We start from the raw sequence: 27,431 nt of genomic DNA on the forward strand, positions 1-27,431 counted from the left end.
TTTATAACTTTTGATTTTATTCTGTAATATTTTTTCTAAAAGCAATCCGAAGCAGAAAAAATTAAAGAGAATACGTTTATTAATTTTACGAAATTGTGTTTGTCAATTTGTATTTCTACCACGTTGGTCGAGCCGAGGAATCAACTTGATATTTTAGTGATATTTTTTACTTACTAGAGAGTTATATTGGCTTTTATTTTAAGAAAGGCGCGTTTCTGATTCTTCCCGGGAAAGACACCCACACGGTGACGTGACCAATACAAGAATATATACCGCAAATTAGCTAAAAACTATCAGAATCACACACACATCACGTCTTTATCTCCGAAAGGGTAGGCAGAGGTGTAACCAGGGTGACTAATTCTCGCCGGCGTATTCCGTCCTATTATGTGATAGTGAACCAGCCTTAATACCATTTATTTAATAAAAACAATTTCCATTATTCTATTGTTTTCAATTTGAAACTTCATATGAATTTCTGTTGTTATTTTACACTTATATTTCCATTTAATAATATGTTCTATCCCAAATTTATATTTTCAGCTGTACTAAAGGCGTACCTTTGAAAAGTTCCCTTATAATTTCGAACAGGGCCGGAGTTTTAATTGGATTTCATAAGAGAGCCTGAACTTGACTGGTTAGACAAATCACAATTTGACATGTATATAATTAAAAATAAACCAAGTTTTATAATCAACTCTGTGTTGATAGGGCGAATAATTACGGTGGCCTTTATCTACCACGCAGGCGTACATTTACATTTAGTCGGGTTATAATGTATCGATTAAATATAAATGTCAAAGAATTGAACATATTGAAATTATTTTTCTTACCGTGAAATAGGAAAATATCAATGTAAATAATACTTCATATTTTATCCATATTCTGATTTGCACGTTTTAATGCGAATATTATTATGTGTAAATATATTATTTTTGTATTAATATTTAAGGACGATGTGACATCTTTTCATACGGATATTTCAAATAAGACAGACACTTATTATCATTTGGTAATAACTTTTGGAGCAAAAATTTGGCACTGATATCCGGTCTATAAAAGCGGCGATAGCCTTGTTGGGTGTGGAACGGACTGCCAAGACGAATGTCCACAGGTTCAAATCCCAAGGGCACACACCTCTGACTTTTCTAAAATCATGTGTGTATTCTTTGTGAATTTATCGTTCGTTTTAATGGTGAAGGAATACATCGTGAGGAAACCTGCACATCTGAGAAGTTCTCTATAGGAATTTCGAAGGTGTGTGAAGTCTACCAATTCGCACTAGGCCGGCGTCGTGGACTAAGGCCTAATCCCTCTCAGTAGTAGAGGAGGCCCGCGCTCAGCAGTGGGCAAGTTTATAATACAGGGCTGAAATTATTATTATTATTATTTATCCGGTCTATAAAGGTACTGTTTAATGTGTTTGTATCCGAATGATAACTCTGTCGCTGGGACTTATCATTTCCATACATATATTTGGTTTCTATTAGCGTTAACGATTTAAGAAAGGCGTCTTCACTACGGCCTCACTTTATTTACATGCAAATAACACTTATAGCAAGCATTGTTCCTAAATATTATTTCCATACTTCGAGCAAATTCGAACAAAACCCAGTAATGATAAAATGGTAATGTAAAATGTTGAATATTCCAGTTCGGAAGTAAATTTTGATGGAGTCTTAAAATTTAAATTACCAGGATCCGTGTCTGAACGATACTGTTTTATCTAACGTTTATTAATATTTAAGTGTCCGTCTTTGTCAGAATGATCGTGTTTTGAAAGGAAATATTTGAAAATCGCTTACAAATTGTAAGGACGAATTATTTTGATATCAAGCCGTTAACATCTTAGTAGATGTACATTTTAATTATTAGTAGAAGACAGTTTAGACTGTATAAGCCAGCTCTGGATTTGTATCAGTGCTTAGAGGAAATGGGAGTGAAGAATTTGTTATACTCACTGCTTGGAGCAAACCGTGGTTAAGTGTATTTTATGCTGTTGCGTAATGTCAATAGACGATGGACTGGGTCTTGCCTCAGAAATTCTCGCACATGAGATACAAGCATAAATATAAAGAGATACTTACTTTTATCCCCGAAGGAATAGACAGAGGCTATAATAGTATGTATTCCGTCCCATGATGTGATAGGGGGCGAGCCTATCGCCATATCGGGCACAAATTCCGGACTGTTCTGATAATGGGCAGCAAAACCCAAATATCACTTTGTCCGACCCGGGATTCGAACCCAGGTCCTCAAAGCGCTGCCGTACCGCGCATGCAGTACAACTACGCCACCGAGGCAGCCATGAAGTAAACTCATTCATAACCTCATTAGCGGTTTCTATTAGCTAACGTCAAAGACTCCACTCAAGAACATTGTCACAGGACACTGCGGTTGTAGATGATGCATGCCTTTGATGTGTGCGCTAAGTTACAAGCGTAATGTTTATAAATTATAATGATAATATAAGCTCTGTATTGTATACACTCCCTCATTGAAAATCAGCGCTGCAGTATCAGTCATGCTAGTACTGCAGCAAGGATTTGAATGTTCCTATTGTTGGCACAATGGGTATAATTGTGTTATATTTATTTACATTTTTTTGTTTTTTTTATCCTCTTTATTGTACATGTTATACTGATGTTCCAATAATAAAATCTTTCTTTGTTTCTATATACTGTCCCACTGCTGGACACAGACCTCCTTTACTATTGAGTGGGGGTAGGTATTGGTCCACCACGCTGGCCTAGAGGATTTGCAGACTTCACATACCCTGAAAATAGATCGATGATTCCTCGCGATTTTTCCTTCACCGTTAAACCAAACGATAATTCACAAAAAATACACACATAATTTTAGAAAAGTCAGAGATGCGTGCCTTTGGGTATTTAACCTGCGGACATTCGTCTCGGCAGCCCGTTCCACTCCCAATAAGGCTATCGCCGCTTTTAATGTTTAATTTGTCTGTAACATGTCTTTTTTATCTAGCGGCGTACAAGAGCTGTAGTACCGAATCGATTCTCGGAACAGGCAACGTTTTGTGTGGGCATGTATAATTTGATTTTTTTTATACGTCACAACAAAGTGACTCCATAGAGCATCGAGTAACGACAGATGATTACCTCTCACCAGTTGACACAATAATGCCGGCCTGTTCGTAACCGGAAATACACAGGCTAAAGCCAGAACGCGATACACCTACGAGCGGCTCTATGGCGGGTTTTACACCTTGTGTACGATGACCGCTATCCTGAACCAATCAGTATTTATTTATCCTGGATATCATGGACAGAAATATATCGCTGAAACCTAAGTTTTACGCCACACATAATGATGCGGTAATCAAAGCATGAGGCATGTATTAGCGGGACACCCCGAGCGACCGCATTTACATGTTTATCATACGGGACGCAACCCGGGCAGCGTCCCTCTTATCCCAAAGGACTCCTTTATGTAGTATTCGAATATGTTAATATTGAGATAATTTGGATCGAAAGCGTTTAGGCATAATGTAGCTTGCGGCTATTTGTGGCGGCTGTGGCGTGTGATTATTTTTTACAATAATGTTCATATGTAACTAGGTATCTTGGGGACAGATCTTAAATTTTGATCTGAGGAAGTCAAATCGGAAATTTCATAGGTATAACAGTCAGACACAAAAAAGCATTTTAGAAATTTAAATCTATTTTTTTAGCAAAGGGAAGGTGGCTTCACTGCACCCGATGTTGTGAAGTCAAGCCCAAAGAAAGCGTCGAATGGCAAGAGATAAAAATATTTTCAAACGGTCGGTATGGCTCCTTCACGCTCCACTTAAAGGACCTCAGATTGTAGGAAGGGGAACACATATGCCGGCAAACTATTTTACAGCTTAATGGTAAAACATGAGTTTCTGAAACTTCAAAACGCTTTTTGACTTCAGTCGAAATATTTGTTTTTCTTTATCAATAATATACTAAACCCTTTGAAGTTTATTTAAGTGTAGAGAAAACGATTGTTGATAAGGTAAAAGGGCATAAAAAATTCAAGGCGATTTGTAGTTTGAATTTGTTCAGCTAATTTTGTGGCTGACTGAAAAAGTATGTGCTTGTATTGAATCTAGAGGGGGCAGCTGCCCTCCTTGGCTCCCTCTGGTCACACCCACGTGCTTTTTTGCAATAAAAAAATATAAATGCTGAATTAAGTTAATGTAATTATTTACTTGACGTTACTGAAAATCCACGGTGACGTAATTTCCGCGAGGCTATACAGCTTGAACATACGTCCAGTGTAATAAAAATATCAACAGATATTAAACAAACATGTAATCCATTCAGAATCCAGTTACAAATCGAATGAAATAGATCGGTGTTTCAATCCTTTGTGAGTGAACGAATGGAATGGCATTGAAGGGAAAACAATGTACTATTTCCAGTTTTGTAATTGAAAAGACTGAACAAAAGTTGAGTTGAAGAGGCAATTTGTAGGAGTTCGTATCAAACTACGGCCAATTAGTTCTGCCTTCTTAATACAGATATTGTTATGAAAGGCAACGCGTAGACGCTTTTTTACAACGATGTAAGTGAACATGAGTGTACGATAATCTAGTTGAGAATTGATCGGACAACCAAGACAATGGTGTACAGGTTCAAATCCCGAGATACACACCACTGTCTTCGAAGTTATGTGTATTTTTTGTCAATTATCGTTTGCTTTAACGGTGAAGAAAAATATATTAAGGAAACCTACATACTTGAGAATTTTAAATAAGAATTTTGAAGGTATTTCAACGCGCGTTAGGCTAGTATAGTGGACTAATGCCTAAACCCTCTCAGTAGTAAAGGAGGTCCGTGCTCAGCAGTGAGGAGTTTATAATACAGAGCTGGTTCTATGAACAATAAGATGGTACTCTCATTTTATAATTCCTATCTCCAAAAGTCCTTATTTCACTCTGGAATGTAGAGTCGGCGAGAAACATTTTTACAAACTTGATGCACATAATTTGGCTATTAAAGAGCTATTCCTAGGTGTACGTCGAAGCCCATCAAAACAAAACTCAAGACCCTCCAGTTTCCAGGCCTTTCAATCTAACTACAACTAGGTATCAAGTACTCTAATCAAAAATGAATTCACCCCATTACAATGTTCATTCTCATAATTCCAACAGCAAATGTAATGAAGCCTTAGTAAAACAACTACAGTTATTGGATATTTAGCAGAACAACGGTTCGGGTCAATAAACGTGACCGATTCCATTATTAGAAGACTACATCCGTGCTTTAGAGGACAATTCTCAACAACTCTGCATTATCTCATAGAAAAATGTCGAATAGTGTCGTATGAAACAGTTTTTCTGTTGAAATGTTGTATGAGAAATTAGTTCGTAACCTATGCATGTAATCGCACGCGATGTATTTTTTTTTATTTTTCATATATATAATAATTTCTGCCCTTTATTATATACTACCCTAGTACTGGGCATGGGTCTCCTCAACTACAGAGATATAATATAAAGTTTTAGCCCACAACGATGGCCTAGTGTGGCTTGGCAGACTTCACACACCCTCAAAAGTCCTGTAGAGAATTTCTCAGATATGCAGATTTCCTCACGATGTTTTCCTTCACCGTTAAAGCAAGCGATAATTCGCAAAGAATATATACATAACTTTAGAAACGAAGAGTTTCCCCTTGTATTTTGAACCTGTGGATATTCATTTCGGCAGTCCGTTCCACTCCAAACTAGGCTATTGCCACTGCGTGTCTAAAATATTCAACTTATATCATAGGCGGATATATCTTTACCAGAATTGCCCTCTACTTCCAAGCATTACCAAAATATCATTAATAAGTTCGGTGACGTTTGGCAACTTTCGTATCCTTTCTACGTGATATATCTTTCGTATGTGACTCGCTTTGGGCATAACATATAAGCATTCTACAGATGTTTTGTCTGCCTTTTGTTACTTTGTTATACGATTTTTTTATGTTGCAGGGGGCAAACGAGCATACGGTTCACGTGTTGGTAAGTGTTGTGTATGTATTTATTATTTGTATTATATATTGCTAACAGATGGTAATCAGGAAACAATAAACTAAATGAAAATGTAATTATAAAGATCGCGATGACGGCCATTGCTAGCGTTCCTGTATGACAGACGCTCTGTAGGGATGTGTCGTGCTTCTAGTGATGTAACAGTAAGTAGTTACCGTCGCCCATGAACATCTGCAATACCAGACACACAGATGCGTTGCCGGCCTTTTAGATAGGAATACGCTCTTTTTTTTAATACCACCAGGTCGTATGTATCCGGAAATGTAGTCACAACACGATTTTCGGAAGTGATCACACATCACTATACATAATTATAATGTCGAATGTCTTGATGATTAGTCGACATAAACAACTTTTTAAACCCGTATTTACACAGGATAACTCCGAAATGCAACACGCTACTGCGTTCTTCGCTGTCATTAGATGTTAAGTTTATTGTTGCGAACGTGGCAAAAGTCATCCCACTACACCTGATGCTACGCAGAGTGGAGTTTAGAAAGTGAGGTATAGTGTCAGGTCGATACAATTTCACCGGCTTTTGAAATAGGCTATGTACAGACTATTTCCAGAAGCGACTTATGTCACTATAGCGGGTTTTGCACGTTGTCTGCGGTCGTTGTCCAGATTCAAATACCTTATCAACAATATCTCATAATGTACAATAATGACATTGATTATACTCCACTGCCTACCCTCGCCTAACTAGATCCGAACATGTAATTAAATTTCAATTCAGACGTGTCACATTCAGATTTGGTTCATTTGTGAATTTGAAACTCTTGTTACGTGTTACTTTAGATGTCTTGGGTACTTTAGACGGGGCGGTATTTGGGTCATCGGATGTGGGACGAATTCGCGCGGTTACGTAAGGACTGTCGTATCTAATGTAAAAATATTGCAAAGGACATACATGAGCACTATTGGAGAATATAAGGTACGTTGACTTTTATAGTGTTATGATAGATTTAACCTCAAATCATAACCTCAAATTCTAATATGCAAACGAGCATTAAACTTGAAATAAAACAATTTGTTTTTTAGTTTTTTGTATTATAATTTTCTCCCGACGTTTCGAAGACATTGCAGCCTTCATGGTCACGGGGGACGGGTGTTGGTCGTCCAAAAAGCCAATTACAATATCTACCTACATTTTTTTATAAATGTAAAATATTAGAAACGGCGGTAAAAGTTTTATTTTAATATCTAACATTCGTGTAAACACAAAAAATCATCATTAAATTTCCTTTAAGAAACTCTTAAATGCTCACGCATTTTATACCTGTCCTTCACTTACATAAATTCAAATCTAACAATTCTTTTCACATTATATAAACTGGGAGGCACGGCCCTCAGTTCCAACCCTGGCTCAACATTAGATTTTGAATACATTAACGACTCCAACATGCCCGAAACAATGTCTTTGTTACAGGCTAGGGGAGACAATATATTGAAATTCGGTAACTCTAACATGGTACGAAGTATTGAGTAATGAGATTGAATAAATTCTGAAAGAAATGGTAAGTGGTAATGATATTTTGTACGCAAATTTGTGTTGTTTGGGGCTGATTTTTGGTTAGAAATAAGTTCTTTGTAGGATGAAATAAAACGAACAAATAAAAAAATCTGTTGTGTGAATACAATATATAAATTTTTTGATTTCTTTATTTTGTCGGGATATAATTTATTTGTAGATATTTTTTTACATAATCAACATTTTTGAATACTATTTTTAAGTGTAGTTATTGTAGTTTTTAATTTACTTTTCACCTTCAGATATAGTGGTCTTCAGTTAATCGTAAAAACCCAGCCAATTGTTTCTACAAAGCACGTAGATACATGTGTGGACTCCACATTTAAGTAGTAGAAGATGTGATTTAATTCAACAAATAAAAGTTTTCTATAAAAAACTTATAACCTGACCCCTGAAAAAAGTAAAAACACTCAATAATGGTATTTGAATAAATTACACATATCACGCATTTATCCCGGAAGAGGTATGCAGAGGCACAACTAGGGCTCCCACTTTTCGCCAAGTGTGTTCCGTCCCATGATGTGATAGGGGGCGAGCCTGTCGCAATATCGGGCACAAATTTCAGACTCCGGGCTAATACTAAGTAGAAAAACCCAAATATCACTTTGCCCGACCCGGGATTCGAACCCAGGACCTCAAAGCGCTCCCGTACTGCACATCTAGTACAACTACGCCACCGAGGCAGTCATACAAATTACATTATTCGTGTTGTATTTTATCCTGAATTCTGTGATAGAAAAATCAGCCCTAATTGAGGAGACGTAACTCTCTTTTCTCATTCCAGCATTCATTCAAACACTAGCCATAACTAAGAAAGGAATACATCACAATTCCCCTGGTAATTTATCTAGATTCAGGCACAGGTACTCTTTGAAGTCTAGACTTGTTCGCTCGGTTTGTTTGCTTTAAACGAAACAGTAATACCGCATTATACGAGCCCGGTGCCTCCATTTATCATTTACAAGAGACAATTGTCTGTGTCAAGTGAATAGACTGTTGTGAGGTATATTTTTATTGTACTGACGTCATCTTCTTCGTATAAAAATATTTAGACTGTAGATAGAGAAAGGTTTTACTGACTGTATTTGGCCTTTTCGGACGTCTAATACTTTAGTCCCCTCCGCCGTGACCATGAAGGCAAAGTCCTCGAAACGTAAACATAAGAAATCTTCATAGCGTGATGTTTTATAGTCTATAGCCTTTTTCTATAGGCTATCTAACACTAAAAGAATATTTTGAATTCGAACCAGTAGTTCCAAAGTTTACCGCGTTCAAAAAAACAAACACACTCTTCATCTTTATATAATAGTATAGATAAGGGCTAACGAAAGACCTAATGACAAATAAAAAGTAGCTCATCTGATAAACCCGACTTTGTCTAACCGAATCTAAATGTACACATTATCTTTAAGAGAGAATGAGATGACATTATCCCTGTCCACATAATCGTCTGGATACACATTAATATATAAGCTGCGTAAATTATTGAATGCTATACTCCTAAAAACATTTTTAATATAAAGTAAAGAAAGCCACATTAAACTCCGAAAGTAATTATTCAGACACTAAAGCCGTTTAAAAATAAAAATGTACTTTAATTTGCGTTGGAAGTTTATAATTTAAGTAATAAGTTTTAAGAATCTAATTTAAGAAGCTCTGTTGCTGTTATAAAGAACCAAAAAAACACTTTCGCTACAACGCCGAAGATAGAAATTTCACTGTAAAAATTTAGAAGGTGATAAAAGTAATCTTCCTCGCCTCGGGCTCCACGTGATTCTAATTAGACTGAACTATAAATAATACAAAAACAATTCATTTTCAAAATATGTAATATTTTAATATTGCCTGCAACCAACGCAAAAAATACGAATCAATAGATATCAAATTAATTGTCAAAATTGATTTACTTTGAAAAAATTACAATGGAAGATAAAATTGGATTCATACATATCTATACTATTATATAAAGCTGAAGAGTTTGTTTGTTTGTTTGTTTGTTTGTTTGAACGCGCTAATCTCAGGAACTACCAGTCCAAACTGAAAAATTCTTTTTGCGTTGGATAGCCCTTTGTTCGTGGAGTGCTATAGGCTATATATCATCACGCTATACCCAATAGGAGCGGGGCAGTAATGGCTAATCTCAGGAACTGCCGGTCCAAACTGAAAAATTCTTTTTGCGTTGGATAGCCCTTTGTTCGTGGAGTGCTATAGGCTATATATCATCACGCTATACCCAATAGGAGCGGAGCAGTAATGGCTAATCTCAGGAACTACCGGTTTCAACTGAAAAATTCGTTTTGTGTTGGATAGCCCTTTATTTGTGAACCGCTATAAGCCATATATCATCACGCTATGACCAATAGGAGCGGAGCAGTAATGGCTAATCTCAGGAACTACCGGTCCAAACTGAAAAATTCTTTTTGCGTTGGATAGCCCTTTGTTCGTGGAGAGCTATAGGCTATATATTATCACGCTATATTCAATAGGAGCGGAGCAGTAATGGCTAATCTCAGGAACTACCGATTCGAACTGAAAAATCTTTTTGTGTTGAATAGTCCTTTGTTTGTGGAGTGCTCATAGTTATATATCATAACGCTATGACCAATAGGAGCGGAGCAGTAATGGCTAATCTCAGGAACTACCGGTTTCAACTGAAAAATTCGTTTTGTGTTGGATAGCCCTTTATTTGTGGACCGCTATAAGCTATATATCATCACGCTATGACCAATAGGAGCGGAGCAGTAATGGCTAATCTCAGGAACTACCGGTTTGAACTGAAAAAATCTTTTTGTGTTGGATAGCCCTTTGTTCCTGGAGTGCTATAGGCTATATATCATCATGCTATGACCAATAGGAGCGGAGCAGTAATGAAACATGTTGCAAAAACGGGGAAAATTATGAGTTTTGAGAGCTTCCGTTGCCTGCGCTGCGTAAACGGTTAAAGTTATGCAACAATGATGTATGACGGGATTGTTTCACTTAAAAAGTTCTAAATAATATAACAAAAGTCCCCCGCTGCATCTGTCTGCCTTAACGTGTTAAACTCAAAAACTACCTAACGTATTAAGATGAAATTTGGTATGGAGACAGTTTGAGACCCTGGGAAGAACATAGGCTCCCGGGAAACTACTATTTTTATAACGGAAAACTTTAGCCTGAATAACTTTATAACGCGGGCGGAGCCGCGAGCAAAAGCTAGTTATATATAATATGAATCTAATGTGTTATTGTACCGACCTTCCATTGATCCCTGTGTCTATTGCCGGTGGCCAATTTCTCTAAGCTTTACTTTGCTTAAAATCAGGTGCAGTAACTTTGCCAAGCTCCAATAAAAAAAATACTATCTGTCAAAATCATTGTCATCACCTTTCTTCGCCGTACTGGGGTAAAAATAGCTAGAATCTTTTGTGGTATTAAACCGGTAGTATCATTCTCGTGTATTTAAGATGTCAAACATTATTGAAGTTTCTGTATCACTAAATAAACAAATCCACTCAAGAGAACATAAGAAATAAATATTTGCACCACTCCCAACAACTTCCCAGTGATTTTAAGGTCGTCGCACACTTAATTCGTACGTTAAACTGCATAGAGTTTTGAAAAGCGATATATTCATAAGCTTATATTGCAACTCATATAATGATCTAAACTAATATGATATAAAAGGAATTGATTTTTTGTATGTTTGTTTTTAATGGTTAAACTTTAAATACGTAACTTATTTTGAAAATTCTTTGACTAAAATAAATTTACATAACCTCTGTATGCTGAGAATTTTTGTTTCACAAATGGTCTAATGTCTGTATATAATGCATGCGAAGTCAAGAGAAAGAGCTAGTTATACATGATATTGATACAAAGCAATAAAAATATTTTTATTCTTCCTCGGAATCCAAATTGATTTTTGTAGAACAATGAAAATATATCTTTAATTCAAAGTTACGTATGCCACTCTTCAATATTTATTTTCACATTCAACCTAGAAATAATAGAAAATAGCACTTCAATCTACAGTCAAGAGTAAGATATAATATCTGTTTAAAAATATAATTCCTTTCATCCTAAATATGACAGGGTAATGCTATAACTGTGCGCCGACCCTTACGTATAAACAAACAGAGATCCAACTTAAAGAGTGTAACGAAGTAAATTCAGCGAGTGACTCAGATAGAGCCGGTTAATTCAATGAATCCCGACTCAGCCGTCGTTATGCTGGAAACTTTTGATTAATACACTTTTCTGTGTCCGCGTCCCCTGGCATAAAACCAGGGTAATTTAATGGAGCTTTTAAAAATATATAAAATTTATATCAACATTTTTTACTTATTAAGGCGATTAAGTTTTTTTTGTACAACTAAATGAGCCTTATGAAACGGCTGGCTGTAATTACAAAATTTTTGTAACTTCAAGGAAATCCTACATGACATTCCACTGAGGTTCAAATACGCTTGATGATAGCAATTGATAATGTAGTACCTCAATGTATAAATGTTATAATAATGTTGTATGCGTATATTTTAGTATTTTTTTGCTTGCATTGTAACTGTGCATCATCTACTAGTAATCCGAAACAATAAATAAATACTCCATTAGAAGACTTTCCAAATCTTCTATACTTATAATAAATCTGTAGAGAGGTCAATTCTGTACATGAAATATATTTCCAAAATAACTATCAGGGGGTGATTAGGGATCGATACTGATGCCAAAAATGCAATTGGTAAAATTTTTGTCTGTCTGTCTGTCTGTCTGTATAACCGTTATAGAAACAAAAACTACTCGACGGATTTTAACGAAACTTGGTACAATTATTTGTCATACTCCTGTGCTGGTTACAGTATACTTTTCGTCACGCTACAATTAATAGGAGCAGAGCTGTGAAGGGAAATGTTGGGAAAACGGGAGAAGTTACTCCATTTTTTAAGCTTCCGTCGCGGGTGCAACCTTAATGGTTAAAGCTACACAGAAATCATGTATGATGGAAATGTTCTCCTTAAAATTATGTAAAAAATATCCTACGACAGCATATGTCTATCTTTTATGGTTGACTCACAATAACACGTGTAACTCCCGATAGCTTAGCAGTTCGAAACTTTCTCATTATATTTGTCTACTCTTACGTTTATAACACTCTCAGTCATCCCTAATTAAAAAAGTTAACATTATTAAATATTCCATAAAAAATAATCATAGAAATCGATATAGAAACACCAAAGTTATACATGTGATACGCTAATAATAAGCCATCATACGTGAATACTGAATCATGCTATAAAGATTATTTCTGTATATATATAAGGTCGCGAACGCACAGGCAGGCGGCTTGCTTGGCACCTAGAGGCTAGCGAATCACCTAGCGAGTAGCTTCGTAAAACGAACATTCTCGAACGTTCGCGACCGGCTCCATTTTTTAAGTCCGAAATCCACGCGGGCGAAGCATATATAAAATAAAACAAAGTCCCCTTTTCTGTCGGTCTGTATGTGATCGATTTTCTCAATATATACTGAACGGATATTTATAAATTTTGGTATGGAGATAGTTGAAGACTCTGGGAAGGTAATAGGATTCTTTTTATTTTGAAAAACTCCTTCACGCGGGCGAAGCCGCGAGCAAAACTAGTATACAATAAAATATATAATAATGATATCAGTCTTGTATTATTTACTGTCCCACTGATGGGCACGGGCCTCCTCTACTACTGAGAGGGATTAGGCGTTAGTCCCACAACGCGTGCCTAGTGCGGATTGATAGACTTAACACACGCTCAAAAGTCCTATAGACAATTTTCCAGGTATGCAGGTTTCCTCACGATGTTTTCTTTCAACGTTAAAGCAAGCGATAATTTACAAAGAATATACACATAATTTTAAAAATGTCAGAGGTGTGTGCCTTTTGGTTTAAAGCTGTGGATATTCATCTCGAGAGTACGTGCCACAACCAACTAGGCTATCGCTGCTTAAAACGGTAAAAAATATCATTGCTAAAACGAGATTGATTGCAAAATAAGTTTAAAAAAACGATGTCTGTAAATATTTATTACCTCATAAAAAAAATTACAGCGAGTTGTCTTCTGAAATTTTTTTAGCTTACAGGATTTTCGGCAAACGTTTATTGAACTATTAAAACATTGTTTCTTATAGTTCTTGCACCGTATACAACTACAAGAATTTGTTAGTCTAAACAACAACATTGTACCGATGTGGTGTAATCCAGTACTGTGTTTGGGTTCGATTTAGCTAAAATATGAGTTTGTTACATCTCTGCATACCCCTGATGAAGAAAAAGGCGTGATATAATACTAGCATACGTGCGATTACCAAGTCTAGATTCAAGAACACACTAGATATTCCAACAATTCGACCTATTTCTGTTTTATAACTACATCAATCCACTGAACAATAACACTAAATATGTCATGGAACTAGTCCGCACAGCGATTTATTTGTAATATTTCGGTAGTGCAGATTGCCAGTGCGATAAAAAATTGTTCCAATTTTAGAATTGCCATCAGTCACATTGTGAATCTGCAGTTGTCACAAAATTATTACAGCAAATACTAACATTGCGACAATAAATCGCATAGTTTAGGGGGTGGTTCCCAATTGTACGTTTTAAAACGGGCTTCTAAAGTCGTATCGTTCGTCTACGAACTCTCGAACGAATTTTTGTCAAAGATATTTAAGAAATGAGACTGGCAGAATTAATTAGGCACATAATGGCTGTAAGCAGAAGTTCTTGATACCTGGATAGCACCACAAAATACTGGATAAATTGACACTAAATAATATAATAATACCAGCCCTGTATCATATACTGTCCCACTGGGTACAGGCCTCCTCTACTATTGAAAGGGATTAGGCCTTAGTCCACCTTGCTAGCCCAGTGCGGATTGGTAGAGTTGAAATTGACACTACGAACACTTTAGTGTATAAATCAAAACCAGCGTTAATTTTAACAAGACACTGACACGAATGCAATCACACGTACTATCATGTGTATTCATCCACTCTACTCGTGGGCTTAGAATTATTTGCCCTCATTCAAGTCAAAGTCTAAGGTCTACCAAGGATCATTTTGAGTCTAGAAGTTTTAATGAAACCTGCATTGCATGTAGCCTCTAAGCTCCCACCGCGCATACAGATGGCTAGATTATTTTTGTAATTATTTCCAACGAGATTTTCTTAGCAGTACCGACTTCAGAAATTACATTTTGAGTAAAATGAAAAATGTTAACTGTGCAGAAATGTAAAAAAATACAATGTATGAATATATTTTTCTATATAATCTTAGTATTGTTCAGTTATATAATAGTGAAAGCCATAAGGCGTTTTTTTGTGTCGATACTTTGTTGTTTTAACTATATTTATTATGTATACATTTATCCAAAGGGTACTACTGTTTTGACTATTACTAGCGCGAAAAGTATTTATTTAAGACCTGCTATATTCCGAGTTTACCAGTGAATTTGCTGAGTATTACGGACATAAAATTTTATGCCTATACTCAGCATATTATAATATTAATTTACTTACACTTTACAAACAAAAAACATATTCTTACAAATAAAGACTCTTTATTCATAAAGTACCAAGCCTTATCCATTTTCCCTAAGCCGTTAACTACCACCAAAACCCGGCGTAAAAATTCTAAAATCTTCAGTCGTTTGCGTGAAACCGCCCCTTTACGAACGCTTTAGAATCGTCACTACGTGACTATCATTGCCCGCTGATTTATAGCGAACACGCGAAGTTAAATGGGAACAAGGATTCCCAAATAACTGTCTATTTCTCCGCCATATTTTATGGGATTACATGGTTATGCCTTCGTTTTAGAGGGAGACAACAAAATTTTAACCAACTAAAGACTCATGTAATAAGGTACGTCCATTGACATTTATTGGGCACAATTCCAAATTCTAAACGGATATGGAACAGAAATCTAGGAGACGCCCTTGTTCAGCAGTGGACTCCATATTATAGCTGATGATGGAGAAAGAAAACGGCATTATTTTGACTGCCTCGGTGGCGTAGTTGTTTTGCATGTCCGGTACAATAGCGCTCTGAGGTCCTGGGTTCGAATCCCGGGTCGGGCAAAGTGATATTTGGGTTTTTCTGCTCAGTATCAGCCCGGAGTCTGGAATTTGTGCCCGATATGGCGATAGGCTCGCCCCCTATCACATCATGGGACGGAACATACTTGGCGAAAAGTGGGTGCCCTAGTTGCGCCTCTGCATACCCCTTCGGGGATAAATGCGTGATGTTATGTTATGTATGTATTATTTTAATAGATCCAGCAATCGAACCTGAGTATGGCAGTCATACTTCGTATGCAAACTATGCCACAAATGCAGGCGTGTAATCAGACATAATAACCTAGATATTTTTATTAACCGATCTGGTGCAAGATATATCCGGTCCTTTCACACTAAAATGGTTGTTTAATAATCGAAAATGTATGCAATATATTATAACAGTATCAAAAATGATAAAAGATCCCAATATTAGAGAGTAGTTATAAGGATTTATCTGTATTGATGAATATTTGGTTGTTCGCTAGCGGATATATTCGGAACTATTCCGATAGTCGGTGAATATAATCGGATATAGTTGAGTTATCACATGTTTTTATCAATATAAATCACCGAAACAAACTCACAGATTCTTGTTTAATCCGAAATTACTCCGTATCAACCCTAACTCCTAGCCCAACAAGAAAACCGACGAATGTTAATAAAGTCATTGTCCCACATTCAAAGCTATAGCACGTCCGCAAAATCGTCCGTCCGTCTGACTCAAATACTTTAATTAACATCGAAATACGGTTTAGCATAAGCAGATTCATGAGAGTCGCGAAAGAATACAAATTGAGAGGCGGGGGGCGCGGACCGGCGATAGCATTCCGAGTGCGGTCCTGCATAAAGCCAGGTCACGTTTTGCAAAGTAAGCCAAGTTTATGCTGAATTTTTATCTTGTTTGTTTATTAATGTTGCGTCTCGTGTGTTGTTGGCTTTATTTTTCATTTGAAGTGAAAAATTGTAGTTGCACCGAAAGCTTAAATTGTTTGTGCGCTTAATGTTATGTAAATAGTTGCAGGTATTATGTGTGCATTGTTAAGTCCCGTTATATCCTAGCAAATAGGGGTCGAAAGTGTATAGCGTTGTGCCAACAGTCTCGTCCCAGTGGAATATTATTTGCATTGCTTACCCTCTGAATATCGTATTTTTTAACAATGAGCAAGTTTACATACAGTGAAACTTTTAAAGTAATTTTTATTGCTCTGAATTTGCACTTAGCACAGTTTTTGTTATCGCCATAGAAACTTAACCCAGCAATATCCTCACAAAAAAATATTCTTTTAAAAACAAAGTGACTGTGCGACAATTGCTTGTTTCTGTAGCTTAAACATTCTAACTACGAGCCGCATGATCGCTTTGTCTCTCTCACACAGACCATAGCCGTCGAATACTACATAACTTAAAACGAGACAGAACATAAACGATGATTGACGTGTTATTACATCATAAAGATGGCAAACGACATGTTTTTGAGTAACCCCAAGTTATTTTATAGTCTATAAAGGTACAACAGCTTTAAAATGGACCAAGTTATGGCACGGACGACGCGGCATGAATTTTATATCGCTGTAAATGTAGGTCATTATTGTACTGATAATTGTGTTATATGAGTTCTGTACTATTGTTTTTCTGATACAACATATACTACAAGAAAGGAAGGGAAACATTTATTAAGCAGGGACTATAACGACGTATAGTGATATATTTATTCACCACATCAGGGGTTCTGATTAATAATGTGTTGAGTTTCGTACACACACTCATGTCTCTTGTCCCCAAAGGGGTAGGAAGAGGTGCAACTGGTACACCCTATTGCCGCAGTGTATATTCCGTCCCGTGATGTGATGGGGCTAGCCTATCGCTATATCGAGCACAATTTTTAGCCTTTAATCTGATACTGACTAGAAAAACCAATATATTTTGCCCGATCCGGGGATCGCACCCGAGACCTCAACATTGCAGTCGTATAGTTATACAACTACGCCACCACGACATTTTTGAGATTCATAATTTATCCCTATTTACTTATTTTCTTCGCAAAGCTCCATACCCTAAAATTTGAGACGCATAGCCATTGTTTATGGGTGTTCGTGTCACTTATCATCAGGTGATGGCTTGCTCGTCGCATCTTAATAATAAACTAGCCACTATTATCGCTAACAACCCGCATTACATTCGAAGAGGCCTGCTGACACAACAGACATAATTATATAGCTTAGAACGTATTGTACGATTGTTAAACAAGCTAGCAATGAACTTAAAATGCAACCTAGTTCAGAAATTGATTATTTACACACGCTCGCTCTCTGCATCGTAACCTCAACTTATGCCTATGGTTCCTTCCTAACCGAATTTCGGCTACGGCGGCTAATCTCAACGGAGACCAGCCAGGTACGCAAGATATATTATAGTACACAAATGTGTGCGCAATACACAGGTGCATCTCTGTTCCTTCACTCTCATAGTCCAGTGAGACGGCAATACGACATGACCGGAGAGAGATCAGGCGCAGGACCAAGGGCTTTACGTGATTTCCGAGGCACGGGAGTATCCAACCGTCAAATTCTTGACTCAGAGCCGTGACTGAGTAATTTTGAAGATGGAAAAACCCAGTCACAATTATTTAGGCCCGACCCGAAAATTCGAACCCTGGACCTCAACACGGTAGTCGCACTCTTACCGTGTACAATTACAACTATGTCACCGAGGCAGTCAAGCCAGTTATATCTATATCAAAGGAAACAATCGTTCATTAAGTACGTATAGTCAGAGACGCGTATTATTCGACCTCTATACGCGATGATAGCTCCATTCACAAGCGACAGCTGCATAATGAATTGATTGCTTCTGAAATACGTGCATTGTTCTGTATGCATACGGGCATGTTTAATCCCGGCTCTCGTGTTTGTTTCTGTTATTTTTGGAGAATGCTGGCGGAAATTTGAGTGGACTATAGCCTAGTTGAGAATAGAACTGCCGAAACCAAATTCTGTAGATTGAATACTCTATGCACCCACCTTTGACTTTGAAGTTATGAGAATGCAGACGCCTCTAAAAGAATTCTCCCTAAGAATTTCGAAGGTATGTCAAGTATGCCAACCCACACTATTCCAGCGTAGTGGATTAAGGCCTAAACTCTCTCGGTAGTAAAGGACCATGCTCAGCAGTGGGCTATTATATTATGCAAGGCTGATGTTACACATATGCTGGGAGGTGATGTCAAGTCATTAAAAACCAAGTCAAATCTTTCTCAGATAAAGTTGAAAATGTATTTGTTCAGCGCACAGCATTTGTGATTAGAGTGGGTGGAATTAAAAGTAGAAACACGTGACCCTACATAATATGAATAGGGGCTGGATTCGTATGTCTTGGATTCGTTTCCCAGAACAGGACCCGTAGCGAAGACGCCTTTCTACAATCGTTAACGATAATAAGAAATGTACAAAAATATGAGAATAAGATATCCGATCGATAAGTCTATGGTTTAAATATGTCATTTCCAGATTGTTAGAATAAAAAATACTATTATGAGGGTATTTGTGACACTCTTTTGTTATAAAAACGCTGAACCTTTGACAGACCGAGATACTCTCTTTAATCGAGGCAGTTGGTCGTGGACAGTCGTAGCTATCGGTTGCTAAATTATTTGTGAAATTATGTCTGTAGCTATTTTAATCAAAATCGCTTCAGTTTCTAACAATATAGTAATTTGCTTTATAAATATTAGAGGGAACATTAACCGACGGTAAATCATAAAAACAAACCGAATCTGCAATACGAATTTTGGTTTATGGCATTATCCCTCTCAGTAGTAGAGGAAGCTCGTGCTCAACAGTGGGACAGTATAATACAGGGCTGATATTATATTTGGTTTATGGCCGACATAGATGCAGGGCACCTGTGCATTGCGCACACACTTGTGCACTATAATATATCCTGCGTACCTGGCTGATCTCCGTTGAGATTGGCCGCCGTGGTCGAAATTTGGCTAGGAGGAGGTTACGTTATGTACGGTGGTCGCTTTCTAGACAGTATATGCAAATATCCTACAGTGGTAAGATACCTGTAATAATGAAACAGACTTAAACTCAGTCGAGCTGGTATATCCATGTTATAGCCAAATACGTCTGCGTAGCTTTTAAAGTCTACAATATCTAAACGCAATAACCAACCATCGAAAATTCACCAGCATTAATGTGGACGGCCAATCCTCTAATTCCGGTATCGAACGTGACCGCAATCTATGCATCCAAATTAGATATTCGCAGTATTGCCTTGTTTAACCTATACTGAATATCAACGTGTAAGCTGGTAGGCCTGATTGTGTATCGTATCCCGCATTATATAGGTGATTTGAGAGGGGCCCTTTCTCATCATATAATTGTGGTTTCTTTGTGAGAACGGAGACATATAAATGAGTAATTTTGATTGATTCTCGGAATCGGCTTGATCGGGATCGTTTATTAAAAACTAGCGACCCGCCCCGGCTTCGCACGGGTGCAATGCTGACTATTTAATGGATGTTATTATTATACATATAAACCTTTCTCTTGAATAACTCTATCTATTAAAAAAAACCGCATCAAAATCCGGTGCGTAGTTTTAAAGATTTAAGCACACATAGGGACAGAGAAAGCGACTTTGTTTTATACTATGTAGTGATTATTGTATATCAGACATAGATAGTGGTGGTAGATGGTATGTGAGAGTCCGCTTGGGTAAGTACCATTGCAATGTCTATTTCTACCGCCAAACAGCAGTGTGTAGTCACTGTTGTGTTCCGGGTTGAAGGACATTGTAGCCAGTGTAACTACTGGATATAATGAGACTTAAAATCTCACGTCTCAGAATGTCGAGCGCAGTAGAATACCAAACAATAATTTTTATTTTTATTTTATTTTTTTTATTTGTTTTTCAAGGTGTTGGTTGGTGTTTCTCCTGTTTCTTCGCGGTCGTATAGTTTACCATCAGGCGAACGGCAAGCTCATCTCGCCATTTACAGCAAAAAAAAGACAGAACAAATCTCAGGAAACAGGCGTGTATTTTTTATAGACAAAACAAGGTTTTGAAAAGGTTACTATTTAGTTTCGCTGCTCTCAACCACTATCCACTCTTCCATCACTATGTTCCGGTTTTCTCAATCTCTTCTCATCCATTACAAAAATATCCAAACCATTCAATTCTATCTGCTTACATTCTAAATATTACTCCAATCCATAGAAATCTGTAACAAATCCTCTCGATTGTTAGGTAGGTCAGGACTTAAGCCTCCCAACCACACGTCCTATTGTTGCAAGACCCCTTGGTATACGCATGAACGGCAGAAGCACGCATAATTCAATACTCCGTAACAATTGACCGGTTTAGTCGATATACGATTAAGATTCCGATATGTTAGCAATTAGGTCCGGCGTACAGTGCCGGGATACGATCAGGTATTTAGATGACAAATAATATTGCATCTCTAGAACAAATTGATCCATCCTAATCACCTTCTGGTTTTGCTATCAACCGATTTTCAAAAGCATTTTCATATAATTTCCCATAAATGGTACTTTTTGAGTTAAAACAAAATATCTCAAAATGATTTTTTCGTCATACAGCATAACCAGTAATTAAAAACACGTTGAAGTCACTTTAGATCTGTGCGTTATATATAATAATGAATGAAAACGGTTTAGAAGAACAAAGATTTGGTATGTTTGTGGATGATTCGACGTGTCAAAAGAAACAGCTAATAGTAGGTAATTGTTACCAGCGCTTACATGCAGGAATGCAGCGGAATTCCTTGGTTTATCTCGTCAATGCACGTCAACCCTTAGATTACGTTACATACAATTTAATAAAGAGATTAAGTTACACTTCGGAGCATGCCTGCCCATATATCGTAGCAGCAATTATTGTATTACCTTGAAACATTAATCGAATCTTGTTATAAATAACTCAATCACCAAATATTGGTGAAAGGGAGGCGACCTGTTTAAACTGAGCTAAACTATTCAATAGTAGAAAAAGGTATTGTTGATACTACATTGGATGTTGGGGCGTAATTCTTTTCTTTTGAATTACTTTGACTTCATATTCAATGGAGGGAACAAAGAATCAGGATATAAAGTACAGAGAGGACACTTCTGTCGATACTGATTGGATCATTGTTTTCTTAAGATAATTTAAAGCTATGATAAAACAGCTTTCAACAGGACTTTTATCATAACTTCACCATCGTTTTATTAACTGCATTCTAGATTCTTTCATTATACTTAAGTGTTGAATTTATAACACAAGTAAAATTTTGCTTTAGGTACAACTGTTCACTTATTACTTTGTTATAATGCATTTTACAACTGTGCATAATTTTAATTGTGAATGGCATATTGATGTATGTGTTTTTAGGAAAAAAATACATCACGCGAGTTATGTATGTATGTTGGATGTGATTCTTCTATACATACTATAAAAGAAAGTCCCCTTTTTTGTCTGTTTGTATGTTATCGATTTTCTCAAAATCCACCGAATGGATTTTTATGAAATTTGGTATGGAGACAGTTTAAGACCTTGGAAAGGTTATAGACAATTTTTTATCCCGGGACAATATATAGCGGGAATTTATCCCGAAAAACTCCTTTACGCGGACGAAGCCGCAAGTAAAAGCTAGTTATAAATAAAGCCAAGTTCACTTTAACTTTTATTTTCGAAGGTTTACAGAATATGTGCTTAGCGATAGATCAAGTCCTCTTGATGTTACTATGCCAAGGGTTTGACCCAAGTCTTATCACCAACACACTAACAACTCATCCAAACGCTCCACCAACCTAATAGTCATTTAGTGCGAATTGTGTGCACAAAGCATGTTATACATATTTAATGTTTTAATTAACATAAGCCAACATTACCCACTTTCGTTCTTCCCCACTGTGACCCAATTTTCGTTCGTTTAACAACAATCAGGCGTCCATGCGAATTATATTAAAAATGCACGAGCGCAACATTTAATTTAATTAATGTGAAACATATGGGTGTGACGTAAATTACGCTAATATTTGAGAGTGATAGGGCATTGCGTGGATTTCATGAATAATAATAATATCAGCCCTGTATTATAATACTTGCCCACTGCTGAGCACGGGCCTCCTCTACCACTGAGAGGTATTAGGCCTTAGTCCACCACGCTGGCCTAGTGCGGATTGGTAGACTTCGCACACATTCGAAATTCCTATAGAGAACTTCTCAGATGTGCAGGTTTTTCCTCACGATGTTTTCCATCACCGTTAAAGCGAACGATAAATTCACAAAGAATACACACATGATTTTTTAGAAATGTCAAAGGTGTGCCCTTGGAATTTGAACCTGCGGACATACGTCTCGACAGTTCGTTCCACACCCAACTAGGCTATCGCCGCTTGAATGAATAGTTTCACGAAATTATTCGACAGTTTCTGTAAAACTAAATTCATGAGAGGTGCAAAGAACGTTAAAATTTAGACAAAAGTATAAGTAAATATAACTATTATTCACAATGAATGGAGTAGTTAGTCAAGTCAAATCAGTCACTGTTATTCAGCTATCGGTTCTTATCCTACTGCGATCTGGGGGTTAACGCAATTCACGCCTTTAACCCCAGAAAAGGTAGGCAGAGACTCAACTGGGGCACTTACTTTCCGCCGTGTGTATTCCGTGCCATAACATGATAGGGGCGAGCCTATCGCCATTTCGTGCACAAATTCCAGACTCCGAGCTGATACCGTAGAAAAACCCAATATCACTTTGATCGACCCGGGGATCAAACCAGAGACTTCAGCACTGCAGTGGTACCGTAATACAACTACGCTACTAAGGCAAAGCAATTCAAAGCTTTAAAAATATTTAGCAAAGTTTTTACGCGCGACCGCTAAATGCTTGAGATTAACCCATTCTTGGAAATCCAGTCCAAGGGTATTCGTACTAACACCTACACAAAACAACCTAGAATTATAGTCACAATACTATAGAGCTGGATTCCCAAATTGACTGCCGAGTACGAAATCCAGTTGGCTACAAAATACATCAGATATACTGTCAGAACTTACAATGTCTGATCATTTATTATACGATAGAAAACGTATTGAAGTCGTTTGTGTCAAAAATTCTGCGTGGATTCTAAATTGTAAAGCTTCGGATGACGGAATGAGGTTGCGTTTTTAATGCTCATGTGTATTGAATAGATGCTTTGACCGCGACTCCGCTCGTATGTAGATCGATACTTGGTATTAAAAATAGGTCACAGCGTACAACGATAAAGTAGAATCTGACTGCCTCGGAGGCGTAGTTGATTGTACATGGTACGAGTACGGCTACGCTGAGGTCCTGGGTTCGAATCTTGGGTCGGGCTAAAATAAATGTGACTGGGTTTTTCCATCTTAAAAATTACTCTGCTGGGAGTCAGGAAGTTGGCGGTGTGATACCCCCGTGCCTCGGAAACCACGTAAAGCCGTTGGTCCTGCGCCTGATTTCTCTCCGGTCATGTCGCTTTCCGTCTCACCGGACTATTAGAGTGAAGGAACAGAGCGTGTACCTGTGTATTGCGCACCCACTTATGCATTATAATATCTCCTGCGTGGCTGATCTCCGTTGAGATTGACCGTCATGGCTGAAAGTCGGCTTGGAGAATTCCACGTAGAATCGTTAAATTAGTGCGAGAATTTTCAGAATCGGTTTAGTATTTACGAAGATAGCTTTCATGATAGTGTTAGTTTAACTATAAATGAGAAAATAACTAAAAATGTCTCGATTTTGTTATCCAATCACATAAACCTTATAACATAGGAACAAAGACCATTCTGGATTAACAGGCCACTTTTATTCCTGAATACCTTGAATAAGACTCTTATTCTTGGATACTATCACGCATAAATACAAGCTGGTTTGTATCAGGGGCGAAGGGTGAACTTTTCCAAAAGGGAACCTCACACAACATATAGGTATATGGATAAGGGGCCGTTCGAGTATTACGTAACGAAACTTTTGAAGATTTTTGACCCCCCCACCCCCGCATGTACGCCGTAACGTTTCCCTGTACGCCCCCGCCCGCCCTCCAAAAGTTATGTAACTCTAAAGTGTACATTTTTTTTGTTATTCACAATTATTTTACGCAAAATGTGGATGTGCGGCGATAGCTTAGTTGGGTGGGGAACAGACTGCCGAGACGAATGTCCGCAGGTTCAAATCCCAATGCCTTGTAATAGACCCCTCTCCAGCCCCTGTAACGCATCGTAACGTTTTACAAGAACACCCAAATTGCGTTATGCAATACTTGAACGGGCCCTAAATGCTGTCTGCAAACCGTTCTAATGATAATTAGATTCCAGATAAATTCTATATAAAGGGAAGCTGACAGGAATCAGATTATCCAGATCCTTCGGCCCTAGTTTGTATCATAATTTCTTATGTTTACGCAAATGTGTAACATTGCAGTAATACTTCTTAACAGATTCTTTCGCGGTGTCCAAATTTAGTTCTACCCCCGACGCTTCGAAGACTAAAGCTATTATCATCGAGTATTAGTAACATCAGGTATAAATTAAATAGAAAACCCGCGAAAATTAAGCAAGCTAGTGTTTGTTTTTAACAATACATTAGTTGAGCCGACAGACAGTGTCCCGTCTTAACTATAAATTTGCAGCGCGCATTCTGTCAATCGCTGACAGTGATATTAATCAACTGATAGCTATGTAAAATTAATATTGTCGAACATTGAAATTAAACTAATTTTCGGATTCTATCGCGGTTAGTATTTTATTTTTCTCCCGACGATTCGAAGACTTTGCAGTCTTTATGGTCACGGGGGGGACTGAGGTGTTGTTAATCCGTAAAGTCAAAGTTACAATATCTACCTACATTTTACAATTATACAACTTTTTAAAATTTTAGCTGTTGGTGGTCCGATCTACGCAGAATGAGCTCACAGTGTCTTGAAGTCAGGCAGCCGGTCTTTTGGGTTCCGATTTAATTAAATGTAGAACTGGATCCCAGGCTTGTGCAAGCTTCCAACCATCTTCCCTATTGAAATTAGGATGTTTTTTAATTTCTATAGCCTCGCGAATCAACCTGGGCAGGAGTCGGTGTTCTTTGGCGAGGATTTGTGGCTTGTCTAGTCGCAGATAAATACTGTCGTTAAGTTTTCTTAAATTTTCTAATGTTTCGCTCAACTTCCTTAATTTTTTCTTTCATAAGAACCTTTACGTTCATATGTGATAACAAAGTGAAATAGAGATTCATTTTTATATACATAGATAAGAGAAAGTGTTACCCGATGGTACTAACCACTTCTCAAACAGCCAAGTAGACATAAAAACAAGTGTTACAGTTCTCAAACACTCCTCAAACAGCCATAATATCAAAACAAATCGATGTAGGTGAAGCAATTGAATTACTTATTTTAATTTCTTTACATAAAGGAGAACGTTGAGCCTTAGGCCAGACAGGCGACGACCTATGAAAGTTCTAATAGAGTTTAGTATCGTAACCTTCAGTAATGTCTGGGACTTTGATATGCAATTATATTTTATGCAGCGTAAAATTACTTTATATTGTTCTAATTTGTGGGGGCTTTGATAATTTTGAATTTTTCAGTCGTACTAAATTGGTACTTAAATTGTACACCTAAAGTCCAGTTTCAATTATTTTAAAATCTCTAAGTATTAAATTAGTTTATAGATCCTTTTAGTGTGATTATCAGCACTTAAATTCTAGTTATATATTTTTATATTATCCAGGCTTACGCTGGGTCGTTTTTAATATATTGATCCCACCTTGCCTAATGTTGAGCGTCATTCTCAATGAGAATAAAATATATAGGTTGTAAAATGTAGGTCAATATAAAAATAATTATCTGGGTAATAAATAAATCCTGCACTAATACCTGCCTCAGTAGCGTAATTCTATTGCGTGTGGTACGACACTGCCCTGAGGTCCCGGGTTCGAATCGGTCGGGTAGTGATAGAGAGTTTCTGCTGATTATATAATAATCTATCTAATGTCAGTAATCAGTGCACAATATTGGGATGGCATCGCCCTACCACATCATTTTGCACACATGACCTAATTGAGTCCGGCTTGCACATCTACCAACCCCTTTGGGTATAAAAGCGTGAACCTCTTTTGTTTATTTATAAAAGACTTCATTATCGTAGAATGACAAAAACTTTATGCTGCTTGTAATATCGTCGTTGGAACACAAAAGCCAGCGAATATCTCACACAATCAACATTACCATATTAAGTACAAAATCACTTACCTAACTGTAATTACGCTGTCATCGCGTTCTTAGCCCAGAGGACGGGTACCCTGCAACGAAATCATACAATTCATCAACATTACGTACAGACAGACAAGTTCTCCGCTGCGGATTGTTATAAATTACTCGTGACCACAACGTATGCGGTTTAGAAGGGTTAGAACTTAAAATATGCGTATTTAACGTCGCATGCTTTTTTATACAGTCACAGGAAAATGATCCTTCTGTACCTGGTGGTAAGTGTAATGGGGTCTTATAGAATATAGACTCACGCAAGATGATTACCCCTTGACGGTCGACACAGTTTTGCCGGCTCGTTGGATCCGGATACATAAGCTGATTCCGGAACGCGACAATTATAGGGGCCATTATGGCGGGTTTTAACACCTTGTATATGGTGGACGCTATCTGGACAGATATAAACATATCCTATCACCAGCATCCTTGGCATAGTGCTAGTGGGTAGTGGACTAGAAAATCTTAAGTTTAGTTCTTAAGTCAGGTAACAGTTAGTATACGGTT

The 27,431-nt window shown here is 37.3% G+C and overlaps 1 protein-coding gene across 1 annotated transcript in view; it reads right to left on the bottom strand.

Moving 5' to 3' along the window:
- LOC115444107 (zwei Ig domain protein zig-8-like) overlaps positions 1-26,966 on the bottom strand; it is a 124,326-nt gene extending 97,360 nt beyond the window's left edge. The window contains exon 1 of the mRNA XM_030169757.2: positions 26,910-26,966. The gene's annotated coding sequence lies outside the window, so the exon portion shown is untranslated. The remainder of the gene's footprint in view (positions 1-26,909) is intronic.
- Between the last annotated feature and the right edge of the window lie 465 nt (positions 26,967-27,431).

Source organism: Manduca sexta, chromosome 16 (assembly GCF_014839805.1).
Source record: "Manduca sexta isolate Smith_Timp_Sample1 chromosome 16, JHU_Msex_v1.0, whole genome shotgun sequence".
Classification (NCBI taxonomy): domain Eukaryota; kingdom Metazoa; phylum Arthropoda; class Insecta; order Lepidoptera; family Sphingidae; genus Manduca; species Manduca sexta.